The 14,562-nt window shown below is 30.4% G+C and overlaps 1 long non-coding RNA gene and 1 pseudogene across 1 annotated transcript; one reads left to right on the forward strand and one right to left on the reverse strand.

The window, feature by feature from the left end:
- LOC149055238 (uncharacterized) overlaps positions 1-14,562 on the reverse strand; it is a 429,976-nt pseudogene that overhangs the window by 166,039 nt on the left and 249,375 nt on the right.
- Positions 1,414-13,176, forward strand: LOC149055242 (uncharacterized). Its single transcript, XR_016192186.1, has 3 exons — positions 1,414-1,562; positions 7,354-7,469; positions 11,913-13,176. It is a non-coding gene; the product is annotated as an uncharacterized LOC149055242 (long non-coding RNA).

Genomic DNA, 14,562 nt, shown 5'->3' on the forward strand with positions numbered 1-14,562 from the left:
TAAGACCCTAATTTTATCCAAATTAACTCTAAGTTGTTATAAGTTACTTTTCTCGTGTCGACGACGACATCAGACTGCCAACATAATTAATCTCAACGCCCACGCCGTTCTATTGTGAGTTACTAGAAAATGTTATAAGTTACTTTTCTTGTGAAAACGACGACGTCGGACCGCCAACATAATTAAACATTTCTCACATATCAAATAATTACGAGTTACTCGAACTTGTTATACGTTATATATATAATAATATATATAAGTATATATATATACTTGTTATATTATATTCCTGATAACCATGACGACGTTAGACCGATGAAATAATGAAACTCGGCGTGCACATCATATAATTACGAGTAACTCGAGTTGTTAAAAATTACTTTTCTTGTGACGATGACGACGTCGGACAGCCGACATAATTAATCTCAACGTGTTCGCTGTTCTAATGTGAGTTACTTGAAATTGTTTTATGTTACTTTTCTTGTGACGACGCCGACGTCGGACCGCTAAAATTATATAAACTCGTCGGGCACATTAGATTATAACGAATAACTCTAAGTTGTTATAAGTTACTTTTCTTGTGACGACGACGACATCAGACTGCTAACATAATTAATCTCTATTCGCATGCCGTTCTATTGTGAGTTACTCGAAATTTTTATAAGTTACTTTTCTTGTGACGAGGACGACGTCGGACAGCCGACATAATTAATTTCAACGCGCATGCCGTTCTATTGTGAGTTACTAGAAAATGTTATAAGTTACTTTTCTTGTGACAACGACGACGACGTCGGACCGCCAACATAATTAATCTCAACGCGCACATTAAATCATTACGCGAGTTACTCGAACTTGTCATACGTTATTTTTCCTGATTATAATGATGACGTCAAACCGATGAAATAATGAAATTCGGCGTGCCCATCATATTATTACGAGTAACTCGAAAATGTTATAAGATACTTTTCTTGTGACGACGCTGACACCTGACCACAAACATATTTAATCTCAACGCGCACATTAAATCATTACGAGTTAATCGAAATTTTTATATGTTACTTTTCTTGTGACGACGACGAGACCGATGTCAGACCGATGACTACACTATTATACACCATCTTAACCGATAATCAAATAAATTAAATTAAAAGAATATTGCATATTGATAAACATAATTTTAGTTTAATGCTATACATTATTTCATTAAAGTAATCACATTTCATTATTTCAATGAACAAATTGTATACACGGGCATCGTTGATATAAGAGTTGTATTATGATTTATATCTGTGGATTTCTCTTATTGATTTAGTACAATATAATCCATGGCGATTGTCAATGTCGTCGCAGAAGACGCAGTTAATGAAATATTCTAACATTTCAATCGGATAGCAAAGTAGACATGAACGGAAAACATCCTGATTACCGTTTAATCTTTTTTTTTTCATAAATCACATTATTTTTAGACTTCAATTCAACAGTATCTGATGCGTTTCCATTTCAGCGTCGGAGTGCATACACGTCGCGGACTCTAACAAAGCCCAAAATAATTGATATTTAAGGTAAGTTTGTTTTACCAAGGCAATGGACATGCGTATATAACAATATATTATTTATGTATATTATAAATTATATCTTTATAACTTCTGGATAGTGACACGGATTGTAGTTGACTCTTCCATCCTTGAATACCGACACCCACGGCTGTCTCCACTTACCCCTTTCAGTTTCCCTCAAGTTAATTAATATATTAAACATAACATGTATGTATTAAGACACATTCTTTATATATATATATTTCGACGAAAACAATTCGTTGAATACAATTACCTAATATATAATTCATTTTTTAATAAGTAGCATATTTGTTTACACATTTATTTTTTTCTATATTTCGATGAATACAATATAAATTAATACAATTAGGTACATCAAACAAATTAATAATAATATTATATATTTTTTATTAGATACAGGTTTTAAAAATTTTTATATAAGTATATACTCGTATATGAATTTAATAGATACTTATGAAGGTAATACATTATTATTAGACAAATTTAAACTGTAAACACACATTTTTTTTTCACGTTTACATTCTGGTGATACAATATATTTTTATTAATTTCAATATAGGTACATATATATATTTTTTTTACTATAGTGTAAATTACATTCAGCTATCTTACCTTAAAATTTTATATTTGCCTAATTTCAAAATTATATTATATTATCTTTGTGTAGCACTCTACCTCTGACTCTCAACATTTGCCTTGGCTCTCTCTCTCCTCTATAACACAATTTTATTTTAGTAATAATTAATACCTGATCTGCTTCCTTGGTAGTTGTAAACAATTGACTCCTCTATTTGAAACGTATCAATTATTATCATGCCTAATATTAGAATAATTGTAACTTTTGTGAACCTTTTAACAAGTTATTTAAATAACAGAATAAATTAAAACAAAACGATTAATAATTATATGTATAGTATAAAAATGGTAGATTATTAAATATTATTTCATGTCACTGATTAAATTACATCTTTAATATAAGTGTTAAGCATTCTTCGTTGACTGTCGTAGTAATGCTCCGGTGTGTATATCATTCACTTATATGTATATATATAATTATATATATACTTACTATAATATTATGTGCCTATAAATGAAATAATGTCGAATAAGTGTTTTCGTTGTTTACTCATTGACCTATTTATTTAACTAAAATGCAAAACTATTAAAAATACCTACACTATTGTATTAAAATATAACGTCAAGCAATTTTTTATTTTATCTATTTAAATTTTTTTTTTTTTTACAACCGACGAAACTTCGTTAATATTGCTTAACAATAACAAGAAATTAAGTGGTTGCGAAATAATTTATTATACGATGGTCTCTCGACTGTAATATTATTTACTACTTGGTAAATAATTTGGTGTTAGATCCCCAAATTATCATTACATGTTAATATTTTTAATTGTAATTCAATTTATTAATAATAATCAAAAAATTATCCTAATTTTTTTGATTTTTTATTCAAATATTTTAAATACTTAATCTAATATAGTTATATGTCACATATACACGTACGTTCAATTGATTACAATTTTTTTTTTTTATATACTTAAGTCTTAACTATAATTGTACACACTTTCTATTTGTGATCGATCTCTATATTTTTGTATTTGTTGAACATGTTTTTTTTCAGATTGTTTTTTGCCATTTTTATCAATTTCAATTAAATATGTGACTGGATTTATTTTTCTTAAAATTGTGTAGGGACCCTCATATCTATCCGAAAATTTATTATTTCTTACATTAATCTTTACTAAAACTTTTTCTCCTACAAAAAAATCTCGATCTCTTTTCCCTCTGTCTGCATATATTTTTTGTTTATCAAACGCTTTCTTTAATATACCAGGTAATTTTTCACGGATTGAGTTTAATTTTTGTATTTCTAATCCTAACCGCGGTGAATCTGGTTCACTATAATTTTTTTCGCAAAACTGTTTCTGACTTTTATCTAACTCTAATGATTGCTTATTTTCAGTAAAGGTAAGATCTACACTACCATCGTTAAAATAATCGTTATCTTCAGTATCAAGAAATCCACCTCTAAAAATTTTTATAGCCGATTTTGCGAGTTCTTTTAATTGAACAAGTGTTGATGATTCTTCACAATGTATGTTACAAAATTTAAAAAACCCACTACTTCCGATTTATCTAACAAAAGTATCCACGATACTGTTTTCTGGGATATTATGAATTCAAATTTTCTTTCTATTGGTGTTAGCGTATTAAATTCATCTTTACTTAAACATCTGACTTCGTATAATGTGCACAGAGTACATTTTTTAACTAACTTAGCCGATAAAGGTAATCTTCCAAATTTCGAATTTGCAAAAAAATCTCCCAAATTCTTATCATCAATCTGTCGTAATATGATTATTAAATCCGCTGCATTTATTTCTAAATGAAATTGTTCGTTTAAAAATAATATATTTGATTTTGTTACCTTAGCAATCTGATTATTAATATTTCGTTTAATTTAAAATTTGACATCCATTAAGAATTATTGGGCCAATAACTTCACATAAGATTTACATGACACCCAAAAATAATATCACAACACAAGGGGTGTACCTTAGAATCGAAATTTTTTCCGTAGAGAAAAATAAATTTTATTCCCCCCCAAGAAAAAAATCGGGACTCCAGGGACGGGCGCCTCCACCAACTGTAACGTCCTGTTCATATTAACGAGGTCTCCGGGACTTGACCTCGGTGTGTGCTATTATCGTTAGGAATCAAGTTTACCTTAATATGTGAAGCAAGGAACTCAACGTATTTATATATGTGTAACTGTTATTAAATATTTATGTATAATTATTACTACAACATCGAGTCTTATAAATTATAATATATCAAACATCAATTAATAATATATATGTTAGGCATACCTATAAATTATAACTGAGAGTTACCGATCAGGCCATGGTGTGTCTTTGGTGTCGATATCCGATGTGGGTTGAGGTGGTCGTCCGCGGGCCTTCTTCGGGTTGTTGTCCAACTATCGACATCTGACTCTAGCCTTTCTCTCCATCCACCATCGACTCTACTCGTCCGGAGTCCCGGTCGGTCATTAACACGACGTGTGCTAAACGTCGCGTCAGCATAATATATATTGCATACATAATATGTACACCTTGGTATTATTAACACTCAGCATATTAGCCATGCTCAGCGTACGAATTGACGACAATCGTTACAATACCAATTATTTTGCGGCTTAATATTATAAAATAATTGAGGTACACGTTCGTACACTTTTACAATGGTGATGTTTGCAAAGAGTTCTTCACCTATGAATTTGAAACTAAAAACTACAATAGGTACTTTAAACATACTTTATATTGTGACTTTTTCAAATATAATAAAATATTCCCTTGAATCCAAAAAGTCAGACTTATTATGGCCTTTTACAATTTTTTAAGTAAATGCAAGACTGTCATATTTTGATATGTGGTTGTATTGCATACAGAAATTGATTTTTAGACATACCAAAATATGGCAGTATTGAATTTAAGCTATGTTTATTTTTGTGTCATATAATATCCAATATAGTATATAATATAAAATATTATTGACTGTTAGTTTTTTTGAAATTTGATTAAAATTGTTGTGTTATAATTTATAATTGTACAGGCAATATATATATAAGGATGAAAATTAATCATTTAATAGTTGTAGGTATGTAATCAATATCTTTAAAAATAATTTTATATTAAATTAAATAACACAAAATAAAATACTACTTGTCTTTAAGTCAATAAGCTTATTTTTATGTATCAAAGTAACAAATAATATGACAAATTAAAAAGAGAATATATTCTATACTGATAATGACTATAAAATTATCAAATGCTTTTGAACAACAAGAGTACAAGACTAAAACATTTTTTTATTATTATGTTTATTAAATTGAATAATTTATTATTATTTTAATAATATAGGTAATACTTGTTTGAAATACAATGTAAAATAAAAGTTTACTCATTATAATTATCATGGCCTTATGTTTAATAATATTATGCTACCTATGGCTGTAGGCAATATTAGGCTATAGGCTAATTTCATAATGTAATGTATGTTTGATAATTTTATTTTTATTCAAAACTATAATTTCTTGATAATATTTGCTTGCCCATAAGTTGTTTAAATTGCTGTAAAAACAATTTATCAGGGAATTATTTTTTAACTTTAATTAATTTAATATCTCTCTATAAAACCATTTGACCGATAGTATTTTTATTAAAGTTGTTACAAAAATCTTTACTATGACACCTTGTTCTAGTTAAAATGTCATCAAATTCTGATTTTAGACCTTTTTTATGATGTTTCTGAGCTTTTATTTTCCTTCCAGTCCTTGTCTTTAATACTATTATCAAAATTTCAAAATCTTCATTATCTAAATATGTAAACAGAATACAAACTGTGTTATAACATAAAGTTCATATAAACACGAGATCAAGATAAAATTATTATTTACTATTAGAGTCGATTATTTTATCACACCAAGTTTCCATTGACGCCTACTAGCTCAATGAAATTTTGTGAACTTTCATTTGATTTGTTTGAATGTGTTATGTGTGGTTTTCAATGGTAAATCGTCTGAAAAAATATTATAATAATATAGCTTGTAAAAAAATGCAACTGTGTAGCTGCTAAGTACCTACTTACTGTCCTCATATTCATGTACTTATCACTGAAGGTGTAGTATTTAACCATCCAATATTACTTTGTTTGTAATATTAAATTCTGTATTTTTAATAGCTGTTAATATTTTCATAGAACAATAACACAATTAAATTAAAATTTATGGTTGATAAGGTTTTGTACGTTAGAAATTATCAAAAAATGATTAATAGAATGAATTACATTCGGTATTTATTAAGGTATACAATATTATACAAAATGTATACAATAAGCCAACAACTGACATAGATTAATATATTATTACCTATTTATACATTATATTTATAATTCATATTGCTGAAAAGTTAAACCATTTAAAATTCAATTCAATTTTTACAGATTTATAGGTAAACAATTTTATAATTATTTTATATGGTGTTTCTTTTTTTTATTGAGCATATTCACATCGACAACAAAGGCATTAGTTACACTTATTTACAATAATGATATAATATAATATGTAGGTACTGATACAATGGTAAGTTATTTAATTAATATAAAACATTTTTTTTATGTATATAAGATTGAACAATTTTGTTTTTCTTAAAAAAATAATTATGTCTAGGTTTTTTTCATGAATAGGTTATTTTATATTTTACGTAGGTACCTAATTCAATAATTTATTACAATTGCATTTATTATTCATTTTCTAAAAAAAACACAATATAATATCAAAAATTCATAAATAATAAATTGGAATAATATTTTTAAATTATCGAAGTAAAATAAATAAACATTAATACAAGTAATTATAATTAATCTTTACGTTATTAAAATAAAAACGAACCGGTAGGTATCCGAGTTCAAGTAGTTAACTTGTTGTGGTTAGTGAACTAGTGAAGAAATAATAAGATCTTGAATGAAATATTTAAAACATAAATTAATACATTATAGTCAAAGTACCAACTAGATTCACTTTCTGATCGAACGAGGTACTGAAGTCAAATATCAAAGCACTTTTACTGCCCCAAAACGTGATGACAGACACCAGACACAAAAAAAAAAAAAAAAAACACACATCATGGTTAAATCAATACATTCATCGTTCCGCTCAGAATCTAAAAACACACACATATATATTTTATTGAAATTTCAGAGATGGTATTCGTCAGTGAAGATTTGCCAACTAAATATCATATTCGTTGTGAAGCCTGTGTGTAATGTATTAACAATGTTTCGAAGATGAAGTTTTATAGTAGACTCAGATATTGGGTAAGTGATTTTCTATTTTTCAGTAGGTTTATTTTTATATTAGGTATTAATTTATTAATTGATCAGAGGATAGATTACTAGCAATTTTTAAATTATTCGTTTCTAACCACTGGTAGAACACTATTCAAGTTATCAATAAAATCGTGATAAAAATTAGGAAATTGATCAGGTATAATAATTAAAATTTTTTTTTTAATAGTTTCCTCAATGATATTTAAATATTTTTCCAATTATCAGGTACGATGACCTGTAGGTACTATAGGGACTGGGAGTGTGAGAGTGGGGGCATAGAAGGATAAAGAGATAGGGGGGGGGAGAGAGAGAGAGAGATAGAGAGAGAGAGAGATAGAGAGAGAGAGAGAGAGAGAGAGAGAGAGAGAGAGAGAGAGAGAGAGAGAGAGAGAGAGAGAGAGAGTGAGATAGTGTGAGGTAAGGTTAGATTAGGTTAGGTAGGGCAGGGTAGGTACTATAGTGACTTGTAAAGAGAGGGCGAGAGAAGGATAGTGTGAGAGGAAGTGAGCGAGGTAGATAGGATGAAGGATAAGGAGATAAAGTGAATGAGAGGGTGCAAGTGTGAGAAAAACGGGTAGAGGGGGAATGTAAGACGAATGAGTGTAAGAGAGATAGGTGAGGGGGATGGTGTGAAAGTGATAGGGTATGAGAGAGGTAGTGTCAAAGGGATATGATAAGGTTAGGTGGGGAAACAGAACAAAAGTGAGAGAGTATTGTGAGAGGTTATGAGAGTCAGTGAGTTAGGTGAAGGGGAGGGTGTGATTGAGATAGGAAGAAAGAGGGGTAGTGGCAGAGAGAGAGGATAAGGTTAGGTGGGGGGAAGGGGAATAGTTAGGTAGAATAGTTATGTTAACAATTCTGAATATGTAGGAAAGGATCTTAAATTGCAAAGGTCACTCGACCCTTTGAGTGATACTACCAGGTTAGGTAAGGTTTACAACCTTCGACTATGGGATAGAATAAAAAGAGAAGGTTGGTTAGGCCGATTAAGAGGATGTCAGTGGAATTTTTTTTCTCCGACTCATGCGCAATATATCAAATTTTTTGTTCACAATAATCTTAATAATTTCTAAAAATTAGAGAAAAATTAATGGTTAGATTTTTATATAGGCCATATCATAGGCTTATTATACTTTAATTATTAAGTGAGTTATGAGTATTTTAAAGTATTCATAGCTCGCTTAAAATATAGCCTATAAGATGCTCTTAATAATAAGTATCTTAAAATTTTAAAAGAGGACATTTTACTCTAATTTTAGAAATTATTATTATCATAGTGAACGTAATATTTGGTATGTTGTGCGTGGGTCAGAGAGAAAAAAAAGGAATGCACTGACATCCTCTTAAGTGTTATCAAGTCAAAAAAGCTCTTGATTGTTGATTGTTTGCATTATTAAAAGTCTTGAAAAAAGTATGACTTTGTCATAACATATTTTGTTAAAATATCACATCAATCAAACGAATATTATCTTTAAAATAACAAATTTTATTTTTATATACAAATTTATAATTTCAATAAACATATTATAGTTAATAGTTATATTATGAAAAGTATTGTAATGCTCAATAAAAAAAAGTGTTTAAGTTGTTGTTTGATAAGTAAAAACATTTAAATATTATAAATTCTCATTCTCAAAATATTCATCTAAGGACATCAATTTCAAAATAAAATATTTGTGTACTTTTGTTTAATATTACTTTACACGATTGTTCTATGATAGTGATTATAAAAATAAACTTGAAAGTAGGCGCATGATTGGAAGTAAAAGTTATGATTAATAACTGTAGAGCTAGGACTTTTATGTAGTTACTAAAAATTCATTAAATATACGCAGTTAAATATGACTTTAAAAAAATTACATTCTTTTATTACACTATAAAAATTACTTAATTAAATATTTTATGCATTTATCATACATTTATATATATATACCGTGTGTCCCACAAAACAGGGTAGGTACACTTTATCAATCATTACCCTTTAATTATACGCTGTAATCAATCATAAATTCCTATATGACTTGAGATTCTTTTAACTCATATATTTTAGTGGTATCCATACAACTTGGTTTTGTTGTTTTTGTGATTGGCGTAGACTTCTACTTTTTGTTTCCCATGAGTATTTTTTATTTTTTTTTTGAATATATTGTTATGTTGTTTATTCATGAGACAGAGGAAATTAGAATTTTGTTTTTGTAGTCCAATGTAGTGGTTTAGTATGATCAGATGAGTCCTTCCTTGTATAAGGATTTCATGATTATGATCTGGAATCTGAATGGATAATCCAATTAATTTCTTGGCTTACAGCTTACATTTATTTATTTTTATAAATTAAAAATTTTTATTTTTATTTTATTGTTTTTGAACATTGATCTGCAATTAGATTATTAGGATTATTTTTAGGTACCTATTGTCTTGTAGAAATCTGTAAATGATGACATTTTAATTGGTTATTATGTTAAATTTTTATTTTTGTTGTATGGTTAACTTGTAATAATATGATTTTATTATTCTAACATGAATGATGTTTTCAGTTATTTTATTATCAAATATTAATTTTACTTTATAATTTAATTCTGATATTTATTTATTATTTTTAAATTATTTTAACCACATTTAGAGGTAGGGTGACTGATTCTCCACTTTAACCCATGTGTATAACTCAATATAAGTAGTTTATACTCAAATATGTACTATGTAACTATTACAAAACTATTTAACTATTACCAAATACTATGACTACCAAATGGCAAATTCTATTACAATTTACAATATAACATTTATGATATAAATTAATAAAAGAATATTATACTATTTATAGTTTATCCTTTATCCTTTATAATAATTCGTTGTAATTCTTAAAATTCTTTATCTTATTAATAATTATGTAATAACATGGAACAATAATAAAGAAAAAGAAGTGACCAAATCACCATAGATATATTAATATCTATGCGACTCACTAAATCAGTCTAGTTAACATCAAAATATAAACTATTTTATACGTTCCAGTCCTTCCAGATTCCAGACCATGAAACATTATAATCAGTCAATTTGACCGAGTCAAAGGGTACCGAGATCCAAAAGATCTAAAAATCACATGAACGAATGACCGAATCATTTAGATATTAGATTCGGTCGCAATTCGGTCACTAGACTGATTCGGTCATTTTGATTCGTTTGTTCGCGACCGACCCACCTCTACCACTAAGCGCCTAGGGTTCCGTCGCCGGCTTCGCACGCGGTTCACGCGGTGTACCAGGTAAAACCCGGCGATCTCACCCATTTATAGTTTGAGAATAGGTTGAGGTCGTTTCGGCCCCAATGTCCTCTAATCATTCGCTTTACCGTATGAGACATCCTCCGTGTTACGAGCGGGTTGTTACCGCGCCGTACAGCGTGGAGTCCCACCGGCGTCCGTAAGCCCGCGAACGGGCGGGAAACATACATCGGCGCCAGCTATCCTGAGGGAAACTTCGGATGGAACCAGCTACTAGATGGTTCGATTAGTCTTTCGACCCTATACCCAGCTCAGACGATCGATTTGCACGTCAGAATCGCTGTGGACCTCCATCAGGGTTTCCCCTGACTTCATCCTGGCCATGCATAGTTCACCGTCTTTCGGGTACCAACGTGTGCGCTAAGGGTGCGCCCCCAGACTGCGGACCAGCGCGACTTTGATCGCCGGTGGGTTCGGTCGCTAGGCCATCGTCCGCACCGTAAACGGTTCACTTTCATTGGGCCAAACGTCTCACCATACTAATCGCGCCTGCCTGCCCCGCTCTGCATTCTCCTTCCGCCCGAGAATCGCCTCCACCATTCTGCCAAACGCCAACCTCTGTTCCTCCGCCATCAAGCCTGAATGCATCATCTGGGAGGAGCTCCTGCTCCGGCCCCAGGATGATATCTGGCACATCATTGGGTTGTAGTGGCCGGCCGACGCATTGCTCCATCTCCCGTCTGTCTTCTGCTCAGAATGGACAGTTAAATAACGTGTGCTCCACAGCGTCCTCCGGCTCTTCACAGTGCATGCAGTTTGGGTCAGCTGCCCTCCTCCTCTTCCACAGATAGTGCTGGTAGCATCCGTGCCCAGTCAATGCCTGGGCCATGTGAAATGTCATGGCTTCAAGTCTTGACTGATACACCCACCTTCTGAAGTCTGGAATCATCCTCCTCGTCCACGCTGCCTTTGTCGTGTGGTCCCAAATCACCTGGCATTCGCGCAGTGTTGTCTCACGCTCCTGCCTCACCACCGTCGTGGTTTTTCAACGGCCCCAGTGGTCCCGGATCTCTTCCTCTTGACCGACTTTACTTCTTTCGAAGTCGAGGCTTCCAATTCCGACACGAGATCGACAATTGCCGGACCCTCTTTCGTCTTCTTCTTTTTACTTTTCTTCGACTTCATTTTCGGCTTATTTACTTCTTTTCTAGCGCCACTAGATCCGCTGGTGGCCTAGGAGCAGCGATGCCTAATCCGAGACGGGGCGATAGACCCTTATCACCCTCAGGACGGCTGCCCTCCGGGGCCGGATCAGATTTTCCGTAGTTCTTGCGGTTTTAGACACTTGGGTGGCCCACACCGGAGCCGCGTACAACAATTGGCTCTCGACCACCGAGGAGAGGAGCCTCCGCTTCCACTGACCCGGGCCCTTTACGTTTGGCGTTATCCTCGCCAGGGACACTGTCGAGCGGGAGGTCCTCTCAGCAATGGTCTTGATGTGGGGCGCGAAGGTCAGCCTATGGTCAAACATGACGCCGAGGTACCTCAGTTTCTTGGCTAGTTCGATGTGGTGCCCGCCAACCACGAGGCGAGGAGGGACGAACGCTCGAAATTTGGTAAGAAGCACCGCCTCGCTCTTGTGGTGCGCGAGCTCAAGGCCCCTGCTGTACATCCACGCATCGATCGCCTCCATTGACGACGTCCTCGAGTAGTTGGCCCGTCCTATCCACTCCGACCACGGTCACCTGGATTAAAGCTTACTATTCCATGACTTTTGCCTAAATAATTTTTTTGTTTAATTTATGCCCTGTTTTACTATTTGTGGAATTTCATTCCTTATTTCGTTTAGTTCCTTTAATAATTTTTATATGTTGTAAGGCATGCTTTTTCTGGAAATTCTGGTGTGCATTGTTGATAATATAGTATGTTATTGATTATGACAAATTGTCGTGATTTCCTTAATATGATTTTATTTAAATTTTCTTGGGGTTCATTAATCATTTTTGTTGTAAATGCAAAATTTATCTTTGAAATTTGATGGATTTATGTCGTACATTAGTACCTAATTAAGTGATTTGTCGATTCCAATGTTATTGTATTATAGCCCGTCTGATACTCTGTTTTCTTTTCCTTTCTTATGTGATATATCAAAGGTGAAATCTTATAGTTCGATATTATTTTTGAAAAAGAAACATTTGTTTGATATTATTGAAAAATTCATTTTGCCCATGATTATGAACACTTATGTTAAGTAAACTTTGTTGTTTGTTTCAGTTATTTGATCATTGTTGTTGTTTCTGGACATTTATTTTTTATCATTATTTTTTTTCTTTTGTATTTAAATCAGAATTATTTGTTAAGTGGGCTATGAATTATATTCCCGATAATCTGCTATGGATTATGTTTTATTTATTATTAGTCATCATTTGGACTATAATATAGTTATAATATTTTTTTATTTTATTTGAAACTCAACATCTCTGTGTTTAATTCTTTTATAAAAAATGTATAATTAATCTTCTTTGGATTATATTTTATTCATTATTAGTCGTCGTTTGGACTATTTATTTTAATTTAATTTTAATCTAAATTCTTAACATCTCTGTTATTTATTTATTATTAGTCATCATTTGGACTATAATATAGTTATAATATATTTTTATTTTATTTGAATCTAAACATCTCTATGTTTAATTAATTTATATACAATGTATTAATCTTCTTTAGATTATATTTTATTTATTGTTATTCATCATTAGTCCTATAATATAGTTATAATATGTTTTTATTTTATTTGAATCTCAACATCTCTGTGTTGAATTCTTTTATAAAAAATGTATAATTAATCTTCATTGGGTTATATTTTATTTATTATTAGTCGTTGTTTGGAGTATAACTTTAATTTTATTTGAATCTAAACATCTCTGTGTTTAATTCTTTTATACTAAATGTGTTAATCTTTGGATTATATTGTATTTATTATTAGTCATCGTTTGGGCTATTTATTTTAATTTAATTTAAATCTAAATTCTAAACATCTCTGTACTTTATTTATTATTAGTCATCATTTGGACTATAATATAGTTATAATATATTTTTATTTTATTTGAATCTAAACATCTCTATGTTTAATTAATTTATATACAATGTATTAATCTTCTTTAGATTATATTTTATTTATTGTTATTCATCATTAGTCCTATAATATAGTTTTAATATGTTTTTATTTTATTTGAATCTCAACATCTCTGTGTTGAATTCTTTTATAAAAAATGTATAATTAATCTTCATTGGGTTATATTTTATTTATTATTAGTCGTTGTTTGGAGTATAACTTTAATTTTATTTGAATCTAAACATCTCTGTGTTTAATTCTTTTATACTAAATGTGTTAATCTTTGGATTATATTGTATTTATTATTAGTCATCGTTTGGGCTATTTATTTTAATTTAATTTAAATCTAAATTCTAAACATCTCTGTACTTTATTTATTATTAGTCATCATTTGGACTATAATATAGTTATAATATATTTTTATTTTATTTGAATCTAAACATCTCTATGTTTAATTAATTTATTTACAATGTATTAATCTTCTTTAGATTATATTTTATTTATTGTTATTCATCATAAGTCCTATAATATAGTTTTAATATTTTTTTATTTTATTTGAATCTCAACATCTCTGTGTTTAATTCTTTTATAAAAAATGTATAATTAATCTTCTTTGGGTTATATTTTATTTATTATTAGTCGTTGTTTGGAGTATAACTTTAATTTTATTTGAATCTAAAAACACCTCTGTGTTTAATTCTTTTATACAAAATGTGTTAATCTTTGGATTATATTATATTTATTAT

Source organism: Diuraphis noxia, unplaced genomic scaffold, assembly GCF_037042655.1.
Source record: "Diuraphis noxia isolate RWA-SAM2 unplaced genomic scaffold, SU_Dnox_SAM2 contig0005, whole genome shotgun sequence".
In the NCBI taxonomy this organism is placed as follows: domain Eukaryota; kingdom Metazoa; phylum Arthropoda; class Insecta; order Hemiptera; family Aphididae; genus Diuraphis; species Diuraphis noxia.